The sequence below is a fragment of the Gossypium hirsutum genome, chromosome A11 (genome assembly GCF_007990345.1).
Source record: "Gossypium hirsutum isolate 1008001.06 chromosome A11, Gossypium_hirsutum_v2.1, whole genome shotgun sequence".
Lineage (NCBI taxonomy): Eukaryota > Viridiplantae > Streptophyta > Magnoliopsida > Malvales > Malvaceae > Gossypium > Gossypium hirsutum.
Genome location: NC_053434.1, coordinates 83,848,414 through 83,867,689, shown reverse-complemented (window position 1 = coordinate 83,867,689; position 19,276 = coordinate 83,848,414). Strand labels below are relative to the sequence as shown.

General features: G+C 36.1%; 1 non-coding gene across 1 annotated transcript; it reads right to left on the bottom strand.

Annotated features, from left to right (window-relative positions):
- Window positions 1–11,235: 11,235 nt before the first annotated feature.
- LOC121210699 (small nucleolar RNA R71) lies at window positions 11,236–11,342 on the bottom strand. Its single transcript, XR_005905813.1, has one exon. It is a non-coding gene; the product is annotated as a small nucleolar RNA R71 (small nucleolar RNA).
- Window positions 11,343–19,276: the final 7,934 nt, after the last annotated feature.

Sequence of the window (19,276 nt, the reverse complement as noted above, 5' to 3'; positions counted from 1 at the left end):
CTCCCTTCAATTGTAAACAAATCGTCAATTCTAGGCAGTTGATACTTGTTCTTAATAGTCATCTTTTTAAGCTGTCGATAATCTATGCACAATCTCATCAAACCATCTTTCTTTTTCACAAAGAGCACTGGTGCACCCCATGGAAAACAACTAGGTCTTGCAAAGCCTTTCTCTGTTAGTTCCTACAACTGAACTTTCAATTCTCTCAATTCCATTGGAGCAATTCTATAAGGAGCAATAGAAATGGGTGTTGTACCCAGAACCAATTCAATACCAAACTCAACTTCTCTGATAGGAGGCAAACCTGGTAATTCTTCTGGAAACACATTAGGAAACTCACATACCACAGGCACTGATTCAATTTTCAACTTCGGATCTTTAGTATTCAACACAAAAGCAAGATAAGCTTCATATCCTTTTCTCAAGCATTTCTGAGCAGACATAACAGAAATCATGGCAATTGAACTATCTGACTCATCCAAATTAACACGAAGAATTTCACCATTTTCGCATTTCAACTCAATGAATTTCTTTCCAGAATTCATTATCACGTCATGTGTAGTCAACCAATCCATACCAAGAATCACATCAAACTCATCAAATGGTAATAGCATGAGATCAGCCGAAAAATAGTAACCTTTAATCATCAAAGGGCAATTTTTACATACTTTGTCTACTAATACATACTGACCCAATGGATCCTATACTTTAATCACAAATCCCGTAGACTCTATGGACATGTTCATACTAGCCATCAATTTCATGCAAAACATAGGAATGGGTTGAACCCAAATCAATCAAAGCAATAACATTAACATCATGAAGAGAAAATGTACTCGTAATTACATCGGGGGAGGATGCCTCTTCATGAGCACGGATAGCATAGGTCCTTGCAGGTGCTCTAACATCTTGTCTCACTGCTGAATCTTTAGATGCACCTCTACCTGCCCCTATTCCTAAACTTCTCTAAGGTCTGCCTCTAACGGGGGCATTGCCTGATCTTACACTGGGTATACTTCTCTTTTAACCATCTCAGGACACTCCCGAATGAAATGATCCGATGCACCATATCGGAAACAACCAATCTTAAATGCTCGACATTGACCTAGATGACGTCGACCACATTAAAGACACTCGGGTTTATCAGGCTGAATACTGCCAACACTCGCAATTGAAGTGGTCTGAGCTTTCTAACCCATAAATCTTCTACCTCTGTCTTGGCTAGAATACCCTGTTGAAAAATTAGATCTCGTAGAGAACTCTCTAGACCTCTTGGATGTAGACTGAAATGACTTGCTCATTTGTCTTTTCTTCGTGTCTCACATCTTAATTTCAGTTTTACCCATTCCTTTCAACAACTCCTCTACCTTACAAGCTCTTTCAACTAAAATGATGAACTCTTTTATTTCTAAGACATCGACTGACAGTCGAATATCATCATTGATCCCATCTTCAAATCTCTTGAACATAATAGCTTTAGTAGACACACACTCTCGAGCATAATTACTGATTCTAACAAATTCACATTCATATTCAGTAACTGTCGTCTTATCCTGCTTTAGTTCAAGGAAATTCTTTTCTTTTCTAGTTGATGAGCCTCTGACTAATGTATTTCTTACGAAACTCCTCCTGAAAGAAATCCCAAGTAACCCTCTCTTTCGGTACTATTGACGCAAGTGTCTTCTACCAATGGTAGGCCGAGTCTCGTAAAAGTGATACAACACACTTCATGAACTCTTCAGGTGTGCAGGATAACTCATCAAAGACCCTGATAGTATTCTCAAGCCAAAATTCAGTTTTCTCTGCATTATCCTCTTTAGTAGCCCGAAACTCTTCGACCCCTTATTTCTTAATTTTATCAACTGGTGGCTTCCCTTTTCTAACTATATCTGTAATTAGGGAAGCTACATGGGTAGTCTGAGGATCATGAGGAGGTGGAGGTCTAACAGCCGGATTCGTACGAACGAACTTGGTAAACCATTCATTCATAGCTTGGAAAAAGGCTTCTTGAGCCCCTTCTCCTTGACTAATTGTAACGGGCCTTTCTCTACTATCTGGTGGCACCGTCCCTTCTGTGGAAGCGAGCGCGTTACTTTCTACACCATCTGTACCAACTCGTTCGAAATCCATAACTATAAAAGAAAAATATTTTAAAATCGTCAAGAGTCATCACACTATCAAAATATAAGTATGGCATGTATAGCTAGACTCTTACTTATACTGAATATTCTGAAAACTGACTAAACTATTGCTCTGATACCAATAAATGTAACAACCCTTACCCGAGACCAAATACTTGCAACAAACTCTAGACATAGTGCAGCATTTTTATAGAATGAAGATAAAACAATGTAGGGTATCGTGCGAAGGCATATAGACACAAGCCAGGTAACTTGAGATCTAGCTCTCGAAAGAAGTAGGTCACTTTATGTCTCTTCTTAGCAATAGATTAAGTACGATTTTGCTGAGGCATTACTGAAAGTAAGGGCAGATTCTTAATAATCCCAACCTTTCGAATCAACATCGTAGACCTTCTATCCTTTGTCATAGTTTCTTTTCCATAGCATTCTTAGTTATTTACTTATTCTCTCACAGATAATTCATGTAATTATTCTCGTAATTTCCATTGCATTGTCACTCTTACTTTTCCCTAACATTTTCTTATATTAGTCAGTATACATTTTGCACATATCCTTACTATTTTAAATTACCACAGCGTAATTCATAATAATAACTTGACCACTCTTATACCTAATCTGATCCCTATGGAGACGATCTCACTTATCACTTTATTACTTGATTCGACGTGTATACTTGCACAATTTACATATCATTTCACACGCGACAAGTTTTTGGAACTGTCCCTAGGAATCGACAATTTGGTGTAATTGGGTTTAGTTATTTTACTTAATTCCATTAGTTTTATCTAACTTAGTTTAATTTAATTTCTATATGTTTTCCATCTATGCATTAGAAGAGGCATTCCTGCTAAAAAAGAGTATCCTTTTCACCCAGAGATCGAGATAACTTTACGAAGAAGGCGAAAATAACTGTGAAAAATATCTAGGAATGGGAATAACCCTGGTCACAATAATAATTTGAATGGTCAAGATCTTAGTCCTCCTATTCGTAAGGGGATACATGATATGAATGATAATTTGAATGGTCAGAACGCTCATCCTCATATTCATAGGGTGATAGATGACCGAGATAGACCAATCCGAGAGCATGTTGTGCCAATTTTGGATGATTTGAATCCAAGGATAGTCAGACCACAAATACAAGCTCAGCAGTTTGAACTAAAATTGGTAATGTTTCCATATTCTTTAAGAGATCATCTGAAAACATGGTTGAATGTTTTGCCATCGAGAATAGTGGCATCATGGAATGACCTTTTCTAGAGGTTTTTGCTACGATATAATCCCCCAAATATGAATGCCAAGCTTAGAAATGGCATCATATCTTTTCGGTAATTGTGGATGAAACACTATATAAAGCTTGGGAATAATTTAAAGATTTAATTTAGAAATGTCTTATACATGGATTTCAACACTGGACTCAGATGGATATATTCTATAATGGGATGAATACACATACAAGGACGGTAGTTTATGCTTCCAACAATGGCACTTTGTTGGATAAATCTTATAATGAAGCATATGAGATTTTGGAAAAGATTGCCAACAATGATTATCAATATTCAACTACAAGAGTTGAGACAAGTAAGACAGTTGCTGGTACTATAGAGCTGGATGAAATCACTTCATTAACAACCTTGGTATCTTCTTTGGCTAATATGATTAAAAAAATGAAAAAACCCACTACAGTTCAAGAGATGAAAGTAGTCGAGCTAACGTGTGTTTATTGTGGTGAGAATTATGTGTTTGATGAATGCCCATAAAATCCAGCATTTGTGTACTACATAGGTAATTTTAACCGAAATAATAATCTCTATTCCAACACCTGCAATCTAGGGTGGAAGCAGCATCCGAACTTTAGTTGGAATAATCAAGGTGTGGGAAAATTTAACAATGTTGCAAAATAAAATACCAATAATGCACTACTTGGTTATAATCATTCTATGCCGAGGTAAAATGCTCTACAAGGTCAAGCATCGGCATCATATCATCTATTGAAGCTTTGTTGAAGGAATATATAGCTAAAAATGATGTTGTAATTTAGAGACAGACTACACCCCTCCGAGCTCTTGTGAATCAAGTAGGGCAAATAGCGAATGCTTTGAATTCTAGTCCATAAGGAGCATTTGCAAGTGATGCTGAGAATTTGAGATCATAAAGGAAAGAACAATGCAAGGCCATCACTCTTAGAAGCAAAATTCAGCTTGATGACGTTGCTCAAGATGCAACAGCAGGAGAGGATAACTCGAATAATGACCAGGTAAAGATCCCAGCGTCATCTAAAAAACATTCTGAACCTAAAATGGGTAATTAGCAAAATGTTGTGGCAGAATCAAATCATGTTGTCAATAAGAATGCCACAGCAAAATTATATCAGCAACTTGAAGGATAACCACCTATACCTTTCCCTCAGCGATTTTATAACTCTAAGCAGGATATCAGTTCAAAAGATTTTTAAATGTGTTGAAGCAACTCCACATGAACATACCCCTAGTTGAAGCTTTGGAGCAAATTCTCAACTACGCGAAATTTATGAAAGATATATTTTCAAAAGATTTTCGGATGTATTGAAGGGTGCACAGCAATGTTGACGAATAAATTACCTCTGAATTTGAAGGACCCAAAGTTATTCAGGATATAATCAGATTGTCATAGCCCCTAATAACCAAGAGAAGACAATTTTCACATGTCCATATGGTACTTTTGCATTTAGATGGATGCCTTTTGATTTATGTAATGCCCAGACAAATTTTCAATGATGTATGATGGTTATATTCTCCAACATGGTGGAAAATTTTCTTGAAGTCTTCATGGATGACTTTTCTATTTTCGGGAATGATTTTAACGATTGTTTGAAAAATCTAGAGTTCGTTATATGCCGCTGTGAAGACACGAATCTTTTTTTAAATTTGGAAAAATGTCTCATGGTTCATGAAGGAATTGTCCTGGGGCATAGGATATCACAGAGAGGAATTGAAGTAGACAGAGGAAAAAATGAAATGATAGAAAAATTTCCACCTCCCACTAGTGTCAAGGGTATTAGAAGTTTTTTAGGTCATGCAGGTTTTTATAGAAGATTCAGTAAGGATTTTTTGAGGATATCTAAACACTTGTGCAGTTTGTTGGAGCAAAACAGACCTTTCAATTTTTGATGAACAATGTTTGAGAGCCTTTGAAGAGTTAAAGAAAAAACTTATAGTAGCACCAATTGTAGTAGCTCTGAAATGGACACTGCCTTTTGAACTCATGTGTGATGCCAACGATTATGTTGTGGGAGCCATGTTGGGGTAAAGGAAGGAAAAAATATTGCATGCAATATATTATGCTAGCACAACTTTATCGGAAGCGCAGCTTAACTACACCATCACAGTAAAGGATTTATTGGTTGTGGTGTTCGCGTTTGATAAATTTCATTCTTATCTAGTTGGTATAAAGGTCATCGTCTACACAAATCACCTACTATTAAGTATCTAATAAGCAAAAAAGATGATAAGCCAAGGTTGATTAGGTGGATACTTTGCTGCAGGAGTTTGATTTGGAAATTAGAGATTGGAAGGGACTGAGAATCAAGCGACTGATCACTTGTTGAGGTTAGAATCTGGAAGTGAAAATGGTCATGACACATTTATTAGAGAATAATTTCCAAACAAATAGTTGTTAGTTTCCACGTCATTACCTTGGTATGCCAACATAGTGAACTATTTAGTGAGTTATGCATTACCACCCGATCTCAACAGTTGAAGAAGATGAAAATTTATTCATGATGCCAAGCAATATGATTGGGATGAACCTTTTGTGTTTAAACATTATGTTGATCAAATAATTAGGAAATGTGTCCCTGATGATGAAATCCATAGCATTCTGCAGCATTGTCATTCAACTCCATATGAAGGACATATTAGAGGGATAAGAACTGTTGCCAAAGTACTTCAGTCAGGATTCTATTAGCCAAGTCTATTCAAGGATGCTTATGAATTATATCAGTCATGTGACTATTGTCAAAGAACAGGAAATCTATCTAGGAGACACAAAATGCTATTGCAAAGTATACTAGAGATTGAGTTGTTTGATGTATGGGGAATAGACTTTATGGGTCCATTTCCTCCTTCAGTGGGAAAAGTGTACAAACTGTTAGCAATGGACTATGTCCGTAAAGGGGTCGAGACTATTGCCCTCCCTACTAATGATGCAAGGTCAGTGATAAAGTTTTTACATAATAACATTTTTACAAGATTTGGTACACCTAAAGCCATTATGAATGATGAGGGGTCTTATTTTGACTACAAGTTGGTAGCTAATGCTTTGCATCAATATAGGGTGAAACATAAGATTGGCATAGCATATCACCCCCCCAAACAAATGGACAAGCTAAAATTTCTAACAAAAAAATTAAAAAAATTAGAAAAAGTGGGGAATCCTACTCGTAAGGATTGGACTACCATACTAGATGAAGCTTTGTGGGCATATTGTATCGAGTACAAAACACCGTTGAGGATGTCACCTTCTAAGCTTGTCTATGGCAAGCCATGTCACCTTCCTATAGAACTTGAGCATAAAGCATTTTAGTCTCTTAAGAAGCTAAACATGGATTCGATCACTGCTGGACATAAAAGCTTGTTAGAATTGAATGAAATGAAAGAGTTTCAAGCACAAGCATATGAGAATGCTAAGTTGTACAAGGAAAAGACCAAGCATTGGCATGATAAAAGAATCATGTAATGGAAATTTGAACTAGGATAACAGGTATTGTTATTCAACTCTAGGCTCAAATTGTTCCCTAGTAAATTAAAATCCGCTAGTCAGGTCCTTTTGAAGTAGCTCAAGTGTATCCTCATAGCTGTTAATATCAAAGACTTGAAAATGGGGATCACATTTAAGGTTAACAGGCAACGCTTAAAGCACTATTGGGGTGCCCATGTGGATCGAGATAAGCTCTCCATTGACCACTGAAGTGTTTGAGATAACAATTTCTTTTATCTCTCTTTTCCTTTCTTGTTTTATTTTAATTTTTTTTAGTACTCATTTAATATTGTTTCGTTTTTTGTTTACTTATTCTTGAATAGTTTTCTATGATTTCCAGAGATGGATTAAAGAATATGAGCTGTGCAGTTGCAAAATTAAGAGGAGTTTGTTGTACCATTGTGACAAACTGGGTAAATGGATAACGTGAGGATGACCATGTAGATAAGTCCAAGAGGAGAGATTTGTTTTTTTAGCTGGGCCAATTTTTTCTTACTTGGTGAGCCCATGGAAGAGAAGTTCAACTTTCTATTTAAGGATTAGGGCACTTCATATTTTTCCCTCAAAACCTTCTTAATTTCTTTCTTTCCTCCTCCACATCACGCAGCTTCCCTAGCACATCTCATTTTTGCTAAATTGTCATCACTATCTCCGTTATTTTCCTCTTCTCAACTGTTCACGTCTCTTAAGTTTCTCCTAAAGTTTTCTTTTTATTACTCTTTTCTCTTCAATCTCTCTTTTTTTTTCTTCCACTTCATTCTCCAAAATTTCTTCCAGTTTTCTCCAATGGCTTGCGTCAAACTACCTCCAAAACTGTTAAACCATCAAGGGTTGGTGCTACTTAGCCAAAAACATTCTTTAATAGTGCTGCAGCTACGAATACAATAACAACATCGCAAAGTGCCTTTTCTATTTTGATCAAGGGTTCTTGTTTAAAGATGAACCATACATGGGATACAATGAATCTGTGTCCTCCATACTAGAAAAGTGTGGGTGGAACATTTTCTATTTGCACCTGTTCGAGAAATTTATGCCTATGTCAATTCTCCAGATTCCCTTTTTATCTATGTAAAAGTCACTTTCATTCCTTTTTATGAAGACCATATTAATACACAGTTTGGTCTTGCAGGTGTCCAAGATGAACACACACCATTTGCTAAAAGTATCCCTGTCGAGGGTTCATCCCAAGTATTGGATGATTTATGAATTGAAGGAACACAATGGACTGTTTCTAGTCAAGAGTGTTATATTATTGAGAGGGCTTCGTTGAAGCCTATTGGGAAAGTAAGGAGCCGACTTATGTCGTCTACACATAATACAACTATATCAAAAGAAAGAATGCTTTTGCTGCACTCTATTATAAAAGGGAGAAGAATTAATGTCGGGAGGATCATTTTTCAGGAAGTACATCGGTGTGCTGAGAAGAATGCTAGTAGCTTAAACTTCCCCTCACTTATTATTGCTCTATGTCGAACCGCTAAATCCCTCTCAATGTAGATGAGGATATCACCCCTAACAAGGGTGGATTGACCAGGACAATATTTTCCAAGATCCAAGGCATTAATATTGCCAGGGCAACTTAGCACAGTCATGCCACCACTTCTTGTAACACCCCTGACCCGTATCCAACTCTAGACAGGGTTTGAGGCGTTACCAGACTTAAACATTCACAAACATACAAAATCGGGTTACCAAATTTCGCCCAAAATTAAAACTTTTAAAACACATGCATATCGTCCCTTATATAGGCCTTTGAGGCCTAAAACATACATCGGGGCGGTTCGGGACAAAACCAAAAATATTCGATAAACTTTGGGCAACTTAATAAATTTTCTTACTTTGGAGAGTCACACACCCGTGTGGGTGGGGCCATGTGGTCACACACGCTCGTCTAGCTTGGGACACGCCCATGTCCTTAGCCCATGTAACTCTCTATTTATGATGTCAGCAAAATAATTTATACCACACGGCCAGGCCACACGCCCGTGTATTAGGCCGTGTCCTCCTCACGATTGAGACACATGGTCGTGTCTCTGCCCGTGTAGCTAACACTTAGGCTATTTTCCAAGCTTTATATTGACCTTATTTTTCCCCCATACTTTTGCACATCATAGGCATAAATTATAACATCAATTTAATGTTTAATCAACCTTTGGTGAAATTCAATTAAATAATTTGCATGTTATCATACATGTGTTTGTTACCCAACACTTAATCTCTACACATTCAACAATTGCCCATGTTCAATCATTATCATCTTACTACCATGCCACACATTCATTCCATGGCCACGACCATCTTGAATGGTCCTGGGGCATTCATCATGTACATGTGCCATATACTTCTCATACATAGTGAACAAGCATAATCACATAACCACATCATAAGACATTAACACATACCCTGGACAACTAGGCTTACAAGCCAAAATCATTATAAGCCACATCTCATGGCTTATATAATTCAACATCTTGGCCAAAACATAAAAACACATGTCAATAATTAAGTCCTTATACATGTCACTCACTTGAAGAAATTAAGTTCCATCAATACTCCAAAGATGGTAGCTTGATAGTGTGAGGTTGCCTCCGATGATCTCCAACCCTGAGCCGACCTGAGGACACTAGAAGAAATGGAAGGGGGAGTAAGATTTACGCTTAGTAAGTCCATATGAAGATAATAAGCATTATAACAACATGTTTCCTTAGGTAAAACAACTATAATTATATTTTTATTCATATTTTGGTCAAGCTGTCTACTGAAGATCTTAATTAACAGATCAATACTGAAGATCTCCCCTCAATTTCCCTTTAGGAGTTTTGGGTTTTTCATTATGTTTTGTATTCATTATTCTTCTGAGATATTTACATTTTTAGTTATGAACTAAAACCCCTAAATACCTGAGGGGAATGAAACCTAAGACAGATCTTGTTATTATTATCTGAATTGTATGATAAATTTTTGACTTGTTCTTAATTATGTGTTCTTAATTCTTGTCTTGATATTCCAGGATATTGATTCAAGTTAAGCTCTTATTCAGAGGAGGAATAGACCCTGTCTAAGAGTACATTTGTCATAATTAAATAGAATTGATTGCGCGCCTAGAGATAGGGTGATAAGATTTTGCCGAATTAGGGTGAAACCTAATAAGGGGGTCCATAGATCGAGTTAATGCAACCCTAGGGAGTTAATTAGAAAGAGATTTCAATTATTCAACCTAGGGTTAGACGTTGTTAGTCTTGATAGGGATAATAATATAACTTAGGGATTTTTACGGATCAAGTCAAATGAATAAATCATCTGATTCAGAGTCAAATAACAAGTGAATTCTAGGTGGATTTTTCCTTAGGTATTGTCTTAATTCAATCGTTTTTCCAAAAGGAATTCCCCAATTCTATGTTCTGTGATTTCTTAGTTTAGTTAGTTAGTTAGATAAACAAAACCCTTTTAATTTTTTGCGCTAGATAATAAAAAGAAAGTTAATACTATTACTTTTTGTTCCTTTAGGTTCTATAATCCGGTCTTGCTAAAGCTATACTACTGTTCGATAGGTACACTTTCCTTTATCGTGATAATAGTTAGTTTTAAGAACGATTCATTATAAATATTTAAAACCTGTCACGAATATCATGTATCAAGTTTTTGGCATCGTTGCCAAGGAACTAAGATATTAGGAACACTTGATTTTTATTACTTTAGCCATTTACTTTTACTTCAATTTAAATTTTATTCTAATTTTTATTACTAATTCTTCTTTTCCCTTTTTCTGGCAGGTTCTTATAGTTTATGACTAGAAGAAACCCGTCAGGACCATTTCTTTTTAACAGTGAGATCGATCGTACAGTTCACAGAAACCAAAGAGAAATAAGGCGAGCTTAAGATACACAGAGAACGAGCAAGAGGACGATATTCAAACCACAATTGAGGAGATGACTGAAAACCAAGAAAATCTGCTACCTCCTGTAACTACTGTTAATCAAAATCCTGCTCCGCGCACTATGTATGATTATGCTAAACCTAATTTAACAGGAACTGAGTCAAGTATAGTTAGACCTGCTATTGCTGCAAATAATTTTGAACTGAAACCTAACACAATTCAAATGATACAACAGTTTGTTCAGTTTGATGGTTTGCAGGACGAGGATCCCAACGCTCACTTGGCAAATTTTTTGGATTTTGTGATACCAACAAAATTAATGGTGTTTCTGATTATGCCATTCACCTTCGGTTGTTTCCCTTTTCGTTAAGGAATAAGGCTAAACAATGGTTGAACTCGTTACCACGAGGGTCAATCACTACTTGGGAACAAATGACCGAAAAAATTTTATTAAAATATTTTCCACCAGCTAAAACAGTCAAATTACGTAATGATATCTCTTCTTTTGTGCAGGTGGATTTAGAAACACTCTACGATGCATGGGAGAGATACAAGGACCTTTTGAGAAGGTGCCCTTACCATGGGTTGCCGTTTTGGCTACAAGTTCAAACGTTCCATAATGGCCTAAATCCTTCGACTCAGTAGATAATTGATGTAGCCACTAGAGGAACTATCAATAATAAGACACCTGAGGCGGCTTACGAATTTATTGAGGAGATGTCACTGAATAACTATCAGTGGCAAGTTATGAGAACAGAGCTGACAAAAGTAGCCGGTGTTTTCAACCTCAATGCGGGTACTATGCTATCTAACCAAGTAGAACTTTTAAATAAAAAGATTGATGGTTTGTCTGGTTCTACTCAGGTACATCCAGTGATGTGGTGTGATTCGAATGTAGGAGGAGCATGCACAGAATATCAACCCTTCAACCATAGCATCAAGGAGGAACAAGTCCAATATATGGGTAACAATAACTCTAGATTCCAAAATAACCCATATAGTAATACTTACAATGCAGGTTGGAGGAACCACCCAATTTTTTCATGGGGAAGCCAAGAAAATCAGAGACCACCTCCAAGCTACCAACAACCACCCTACCAACAGGAAAAGAAGCCGAACTTTGAAGAGATGCTCTCAAAGTTTATATCGGTGTCAGAAACTCGTTTTCAAAATACCGAGTCAGCACTTAAGAATCAACAAGCATCAATCCAAGGGCTCGAAACTCAGATTGGATAGCTTGCCAAGTTGATTTCTGAATGACCACAAGGTAGCTTGCCAAGCAACACAGAATCTAACCCAAGGGAGCAACTCAACGCGATTACTAGTCAAGATGAGGAAGGGTTAATCGTACCTGAACCAAAACCAAGGCAAGAAACTAAGATAAGAAAAGGTAAAGTGAGGTAGACCAAAATGAGCAGAAACCGATAAGTACAGAATACAAACCTCGTGTGCCATACCCTAATGCGACAAGGAAAGACCACTCAGATGAACAATTTCGTAAATTCCTTAAACTCTTAAAAAATTACATATTAACTTACCGTTTATTGAAGCTCTATCGCAGATGCCAAACGCAATGAAATTTTTAAAGGAGCTTTTAGCAAATAAGCGGAAGTTGGACGAGGCTTCGCATGTGAAGCTAAACGCAGTTTGCTCAGCTATTCTACAGAATAAACTACCCAACAAACTAAAAGATCCAGGGAGTTTTACGATTCCTTGCTTAATTGGTAGTTTAGATGTTAATAAAGCATTAGCTGATTTAGGGGCTAGTATTAACGTCATGCCTTACAAAATGTTTAAAAAACTAGGTCTTGGGAAACCTAAATAGACTAGGATGAGCATTCAATTAGCAGATAAAACTATAAGATTTTCTGGGGGTATTATTGAAGATGTGCTAGTTAAAATCGATAAATTTATATTTCCCGTTGACTTCGTTGTTCTAGACAAAGAGGAGGATAGCAACTGCTAGAACGATTATTGATGTTGGCACAGGTGAGCTCACATTTCGTGTGGGAGACGAAACAATCACCCTTTAAGCTCGCAATTCCGGCAACACATCGAAAATTGAAGGTGATTGTCTAAACCATTCTACTAAAACTGACAATATGGTGCAACCTACTTTGCAGGAAATGAGTTTACAGGAAGTACATGAGCCATTTTCAAGCCATAGTAGAGGACCTATTCATGAAGAACGAAAGCTACAAATCAAGGAGCTAGATGAATGGCGGACACATAAACCGAGAACACACGATAAACCAAAACTACACCAGAACCAGCTCAATACCTTTCCAAATCAACTGAAGGTTGGAGATAAAGTTTTATTAGATGCTGCAGATCCTCACATTGTCACTACCAAATCGAATGAAGAAATCCCTCTTACAGTATTTAGCATTTTCCCATTCGGTATAGTCGAGGTAAGTCATCCCAAGTTCGGCACTTTTAAGGTAAATAATACTTGCCTAAAACCTTCTTTTGATGAGATTCATAGCAAGAATGAGGATTATAAACTCCCCGAACCGCCATGACCATTCAATGGAGAAGTAAGTCGAGCTTAGACTATAAATAAGCATTTCTCGGGAGGCAACCCGAGCACTAATTATATTAACTTCTTTAAATTTTAGTTTTTTAAAATCTAACATACTAACTAAATCATTGAACACGGGCTTTTCAGAACCACATGGCCAGGCACACGAGCGTGCCGTAGGCCGTGCACATACCACGGGATACAACACGACCGTGCGATACGGCCGTGTGAAAACAGGGAAAAAAATTTCCCCAACACGGGATGCGATAAGTAGCCACGGCCGTGCGACATGGCCATGGGCGAAACTGGAAAAATAACACGGGCGTGCAACACGCCCGTGTTTTGAAACTGTGGGTAAACCTATCAATTTAACACGGGCGTGCGCCTGTATACACGGGCGTAGGATAAGCGAACGGAGATCGACACGGCCGTGCAGCATGGCCGTGTACACTAATGCGCCTAATTTTGAAAATTACAAAATGCACGGGCTGAGCTTAGAGCACACGGACATGCCCCCCGGCCGTGTGCCCCAATTTCTCTATAAACCCCTATTATTTATTTTATTTTATTTTTATCTCTATATTTTGAAATTATTTTTTTATTTCCTTTTAATACTATTTTATCCTGAGTTTTTACAATTTTTATCTTCGGCTAATTCATATTGAGTACTTACTCTTCCTTATATATTTCCTAAAAGAGTTCCTAATTCTATCACAGTTATAAAGAGCTCCAAAGCTCATCCTCGCATAGGAACTAAAAACTCCACCGGGAAAGGTTCTCCACGACTGCCATGTCCTGCTCGACCACGACCATAGCTACTACCAGATATAATATTCTTTTGGCGTAGGACTTATGGACTAATGAACCTCTACCACCACCAGAGTATCCTCCTCCACCCTCACGCCGATTATTCTCTAAAACTCCAGTTCAAGGAAATTCATTCATCACTCAAGAAGTTTCACTTCTCTCCCTATCTTATTTTTATATTCTTTTCTATATATCTATATTTGTACATTGAGGGAAATGTACATCTTAAGTGTGGGGGGGTATTCATTTCACTATCAGAAAATTCCTTGAATAATTGCCTTGTTCTCTTGAAAAGCTCTCATATCATGTTTAGGATAAATTTTGATTGATTTATGACTTTTATTGGTATATCTTGAATTAAAACATAGGCATTTATGCATTGCTTGTTCAAACTTTAAGACATTAGGGAATCAAGCATGATAAGTTGATTTTTGAAGAATTAAAAACTTGTAGGTTGTTTCCCTAAGTTTAGGTATTATCTTGAGGTTTAAACATCAAAAAGCCATAACTTTTATGAGATCTTGAGCCTTTAGAGCATCTATTATTTCTCTCATGCTCACTTTCATTATGAGTGCGTCAGTATTGAATTGTTATTCTAGAACTTGCTTGATTATGCATGTCAAGACCACACCATTTGATTTGATATGTCAAAATGAGAAAGGCACTTAGGTTTAACCCACTCACTCCATAAAAGCCTACCTTCACAATTAACCCTTAGTGAACCCCCTTGAGCCTAACAACCCATTCATTGATTTACCCTCAATATTAACCCATAACTCATTATTGTTGAAATCTCCAAAATTAATTTAATCCCTATTTTCGTCGAGATTTGAGTTAGAATAATTGCTTAGCTATGTTTCATTCTATTTTTTAATTTGACTTGTTCTGAAAAAAATACATATATACATATTAGTAGTAGTGATCTTCTGAGCTAAAGAAGTTAAATTCCATATTTTGAGAAAAAGCTCTGTTGTACGCAATTGATGATTAGTCATTTTTCTAGTTAGCAAAATTTTCAATTCAATCTCGTTTCTAACCCTTTCTTTCAGTTTGTGACTACACCCTCTAACCAAAGTCACGTTACAACCCTCTAAAGACCTTTTGATTGATGTTTCATCTCAATTTAGAGTGGTGGAGATTTAATTTTCATATAAGCCTATGGTAATAACTCTTCATTATTGACTATTAAGTACTTCATTTATTGTTCTTAAACACCTCGAGTGAGTTGAGTGAATCTTTAGTGAGGATGTGAAACTCTGTGATATTTTGAATCAAAGGTAATTACTTAAATGAGGGGAGACACCTATGTTTTCATGATAAAATACCCAACTTGGAATGTTTGAAACTTTGATGTTCTTTTAGTTGAATTTTCAATGTATGATTACCTATGGATTATTTTGAGATATTATCGATAGAAATTATAAGTTGAGAAGAATTTATTTTGATTATGAGTTGAGGATTTTGCTTGAGGACAAGCAAATGCTTAAGTGTGGGGGTATTTGATAAACCGTAATTTATACATATTTCTATCCCATGCTTAGCACATTTTATGGATGATTTTTCCTTAAAATTGGTGAATTCAATGCTCCTAATGCCTTAATTTCATGTTTTATACCTAGGTGAGCATAAGAGAGTGAAAGGAACAAGAAACGGGCCAAAAACGGAGAAAATGGGCCAATGTAAGAAATCAACACGGCCTGGACTTCCTCACACGAGCAAGCCACACAGCCATGTCAATTTGGTAGAATCGAAGCATAACTCACACGGGTGGACCACACGTCCGTGCCTATTTAACAAGCTTGACCACGGCCTAAAGTAATCGCACATGGGCGTGTCACATGGGCGTATCCCTGTTGAGCCCAAAATAATTCCAATTCGGAAAAGGCCAATTTTGAGAGTTCTTAGGTATTCTAAAGCCTATAAATACACTCTAGAGAAGGAGGAAAAGAGGACACACAGAGGAGGAAGCAGGGAACTGCTCAAGGAAAGCTGATTGATCCATCTTAGAAGCCGGATTCATCATCAAGACTAAAGATCTCCCCTTAATTTCCCTTCAGGAGTTTTGGGTTTTTCTTTATGTTTTGTATTCATTATTCTTTTGAGATGTTTACCTTTTTAGTTATGAACTAAAACCCCTAAATACCTAAGGGGAATGAAACCTAAGACAGATCTTGTTATTATTATCTGAATTGTATGATAAATATTTGACTTGTTCTTAATTATGTGTTCTTAATTCTTGTCTTGATATTCCAGGATATTGATTCAAGTTAAGCTCTTATTCAGAGGAGGAATAGACCCTGTCTAAGAGTACATTTGTCATAATTAAGTAGAGTTGATAGCACGCCTAGAGATAGGGTGACAAGATTTTGCCGGATTAGGGTGAAACCTAATAAGGGGGTCCATAGATCGAGTTAATGCAACACTAGGGAGTTAATTAGAAAGAGATTTCAATTATTCAACCTAGGGTTAGACGTTGTTAGTCTCGAGAGGGATAATAATATAACTTAGGGATTTCTACGGATCAAATCAAATGAATAAATCGTCCGATTCAGAGTCAAATAACAAGTGAAGTCTAGGTGGATTTTTCCTTAGGTATTGTCTTAATTCAATCGTTTTTCCAAATCTAATTCCCCAATTCTATTTTCTGTGATTTCTTAGTTTAGTTAATTAGTTAAATAAACATAACCCTTTTAATTTTTTAGGCTAGATAATAAAAAGAAAGTTAATACTAGTACTTTTAGTTCCTTTGGGTTCGATAATCTGGCCTTGCTAAAGCTATACTACTGTTCGATAGGTACACTTGCCTTCATCTTGATAATAGTTAGTTTCAAGAACGATTCATTATAAATATTTAAAACCTGTCACGAATATCACGTATCATTGTACAAATTTCTCTTTTAGTTGTTCTTCTATGTATCTGGTTATGCATTGAAGATAATGCATCCCTTAGGTTTGGGGGTGTGTTATGCATTTAGGCTGCATTTTATATTTAGTATGTATGATTATTTTAGTATAATCATTGCAATATAGTTAAATCTGTTTTGTCACGACAATGTAACTATTACGTATTGTTTGCTTATGAGGAGCACAACCTGTACTTATGATGTTCGATGATGAGCTTAGATTCTTCAATACACCTAGAACATGTAACACTAGATTAGATGAATTTAGCTTAGGTTTTGTTGCTTGAAAATTAATTTCTAAGAATGTGATGTCCTATACTCAATTTTTTCGGGTTGTAATGAGTATCTTCTAATGAACTTAGGGACTATTGAAGCCAAATTTAGTCATATTGCCTTGGCACTATTAAATAAACGATAGTAGGCACTCTAATTTTTAGAATTTCCATGTAAGTCACACCACTTTTTTTGCTCCATTGTGTTATTAACTACAAATGTGAGTTTAAGTAAGAATGTGTAATAGAAAGTAAATAAATTAGGGGCACTCTGCTATAGTAACTGGCTGAGTAGCTAAAGAGGTAGTTATTTGTTCCATTCATCTTCTAATTCAAAAGCCTTAGCTTCAAGAGTGATTTCTATTTAAATTGTGACATAATTTAGTAGTAGGTAATTCGGTGTATTATAACAGCCCGATTTTGGGTCTAATCGGAACAGTGGTTTCGGGACCACAAATTTGATATAGAAAATTTTATTTTTATTATATTTTTATGGTTTACAATTTTATGAAATGATTTTGTAAAAATTTCATTCGAAAATTTTGATTTTTGGGCATTCAATTTGGTCAAAAGACTAAATTATAAAAGCGCAAAAGTTGAGTTCTACATGCTAGAGGTGTCCAATTGTTATGAAATTTTAAATTGGAGGTCCTTAAATGGTAATTAGACCATTGGTTAAGTTTTTGGACAAAAATGGACATGGTTAAGTATGTTTTTAAAGTTTTTCATTAAGGGCATTTTGGTAATTTGGTAATAAAATGAATTAAAAGCCAAATTTTGTCCATCTTCTACCCCATGATAGAATTTCACAAGGGGAAACCTTAGCTAGGGTTTTTCAAGCTTCCAAGCTCGATTGTAAGTCTGTTCTAGCCCCGTTTTTAATGATTTTTATGTTTTTAAAATCCTCGTAAGAAGATCTATCTATTTCTACCATTAATTTAAGACATGATCAAAGTCTACAATTTTACCAATGATAGATATTTGTGTATTTTGATGTTTAATGGTATAAAATGTATGTTTGGTGTATGATAAACGACTTTTTCTAAGTGATTTTCGGTGAAAATACCTAAAAGGGCTTATTTGTAACTGTTATAAAATAAGTAGTAAAAGTGTGATTTAATAAAAAATGTAGGCTGGTATGAGTACAGTAAAGATTCGGCTAGCTTGGGTAATGAAGAAATTTGATGAAAATCATTTTACGAGCCTAGGGACTAAAATGTAAAAATGTGAAACTTTAAGGGTAAAAATGTAATTTTTTCCATAATGTGATTTTGGGCTGATTTGAATAGTTCAATGATTAAATAAGTTGAATATGATAATATATATTAAGAAAAATGAGGTTCGGACCTAGAATGGGGAAAAAATGAGTATTTGACGGTTAGGTCCTTTCGGCCATTTTTATGTCGAGGTAAGTTTGTGTGTATATAATGTAATGTTGTATTATGTATTTAATGTTTAATATCGCATAAATTGTATGATTTTCTATGAAAATATTCAACGAAATTTCGACGATGAGAAAATCTCGGTTGAATCTTAGGAATAGTTTAAGATACAAGTGACATGTCACTAGGAAACCATGAGTTATGTGATTTATGTGAATCTGGGTGCTGGTCATGTAAGTCTTATCGGTGGCTGGGTACTTCGACATGTGTTATGGATACGTGACAACTTGTATGAGTAGCCCGTGTAGCTACGTCTTGACTGACAGCTTGTGTGAGTAGGCCCGTGATTAGCTCATGTGAGAGCCCTATATGTTGTGAGATATGAGGTAGCATTGGCTACTTATGTGGCACTTATGTGGAAAACTTTCCGTGTATTCGATAATATTCCAAGTGTTCAACGGGTGATCCAAAAAGTATGTCAAAGTTGACAAAGTATGCAACTATGTTATGAGTTGGTACAGGTATGTACATAAAGTTTATAAGCATTGACTTCATGAAATTATGAGTTCATGATTTCCATGAGAATGATTTTGCGAAACCTTGTGATTATTGGCCTATGCTTGTGATGTATGAAAT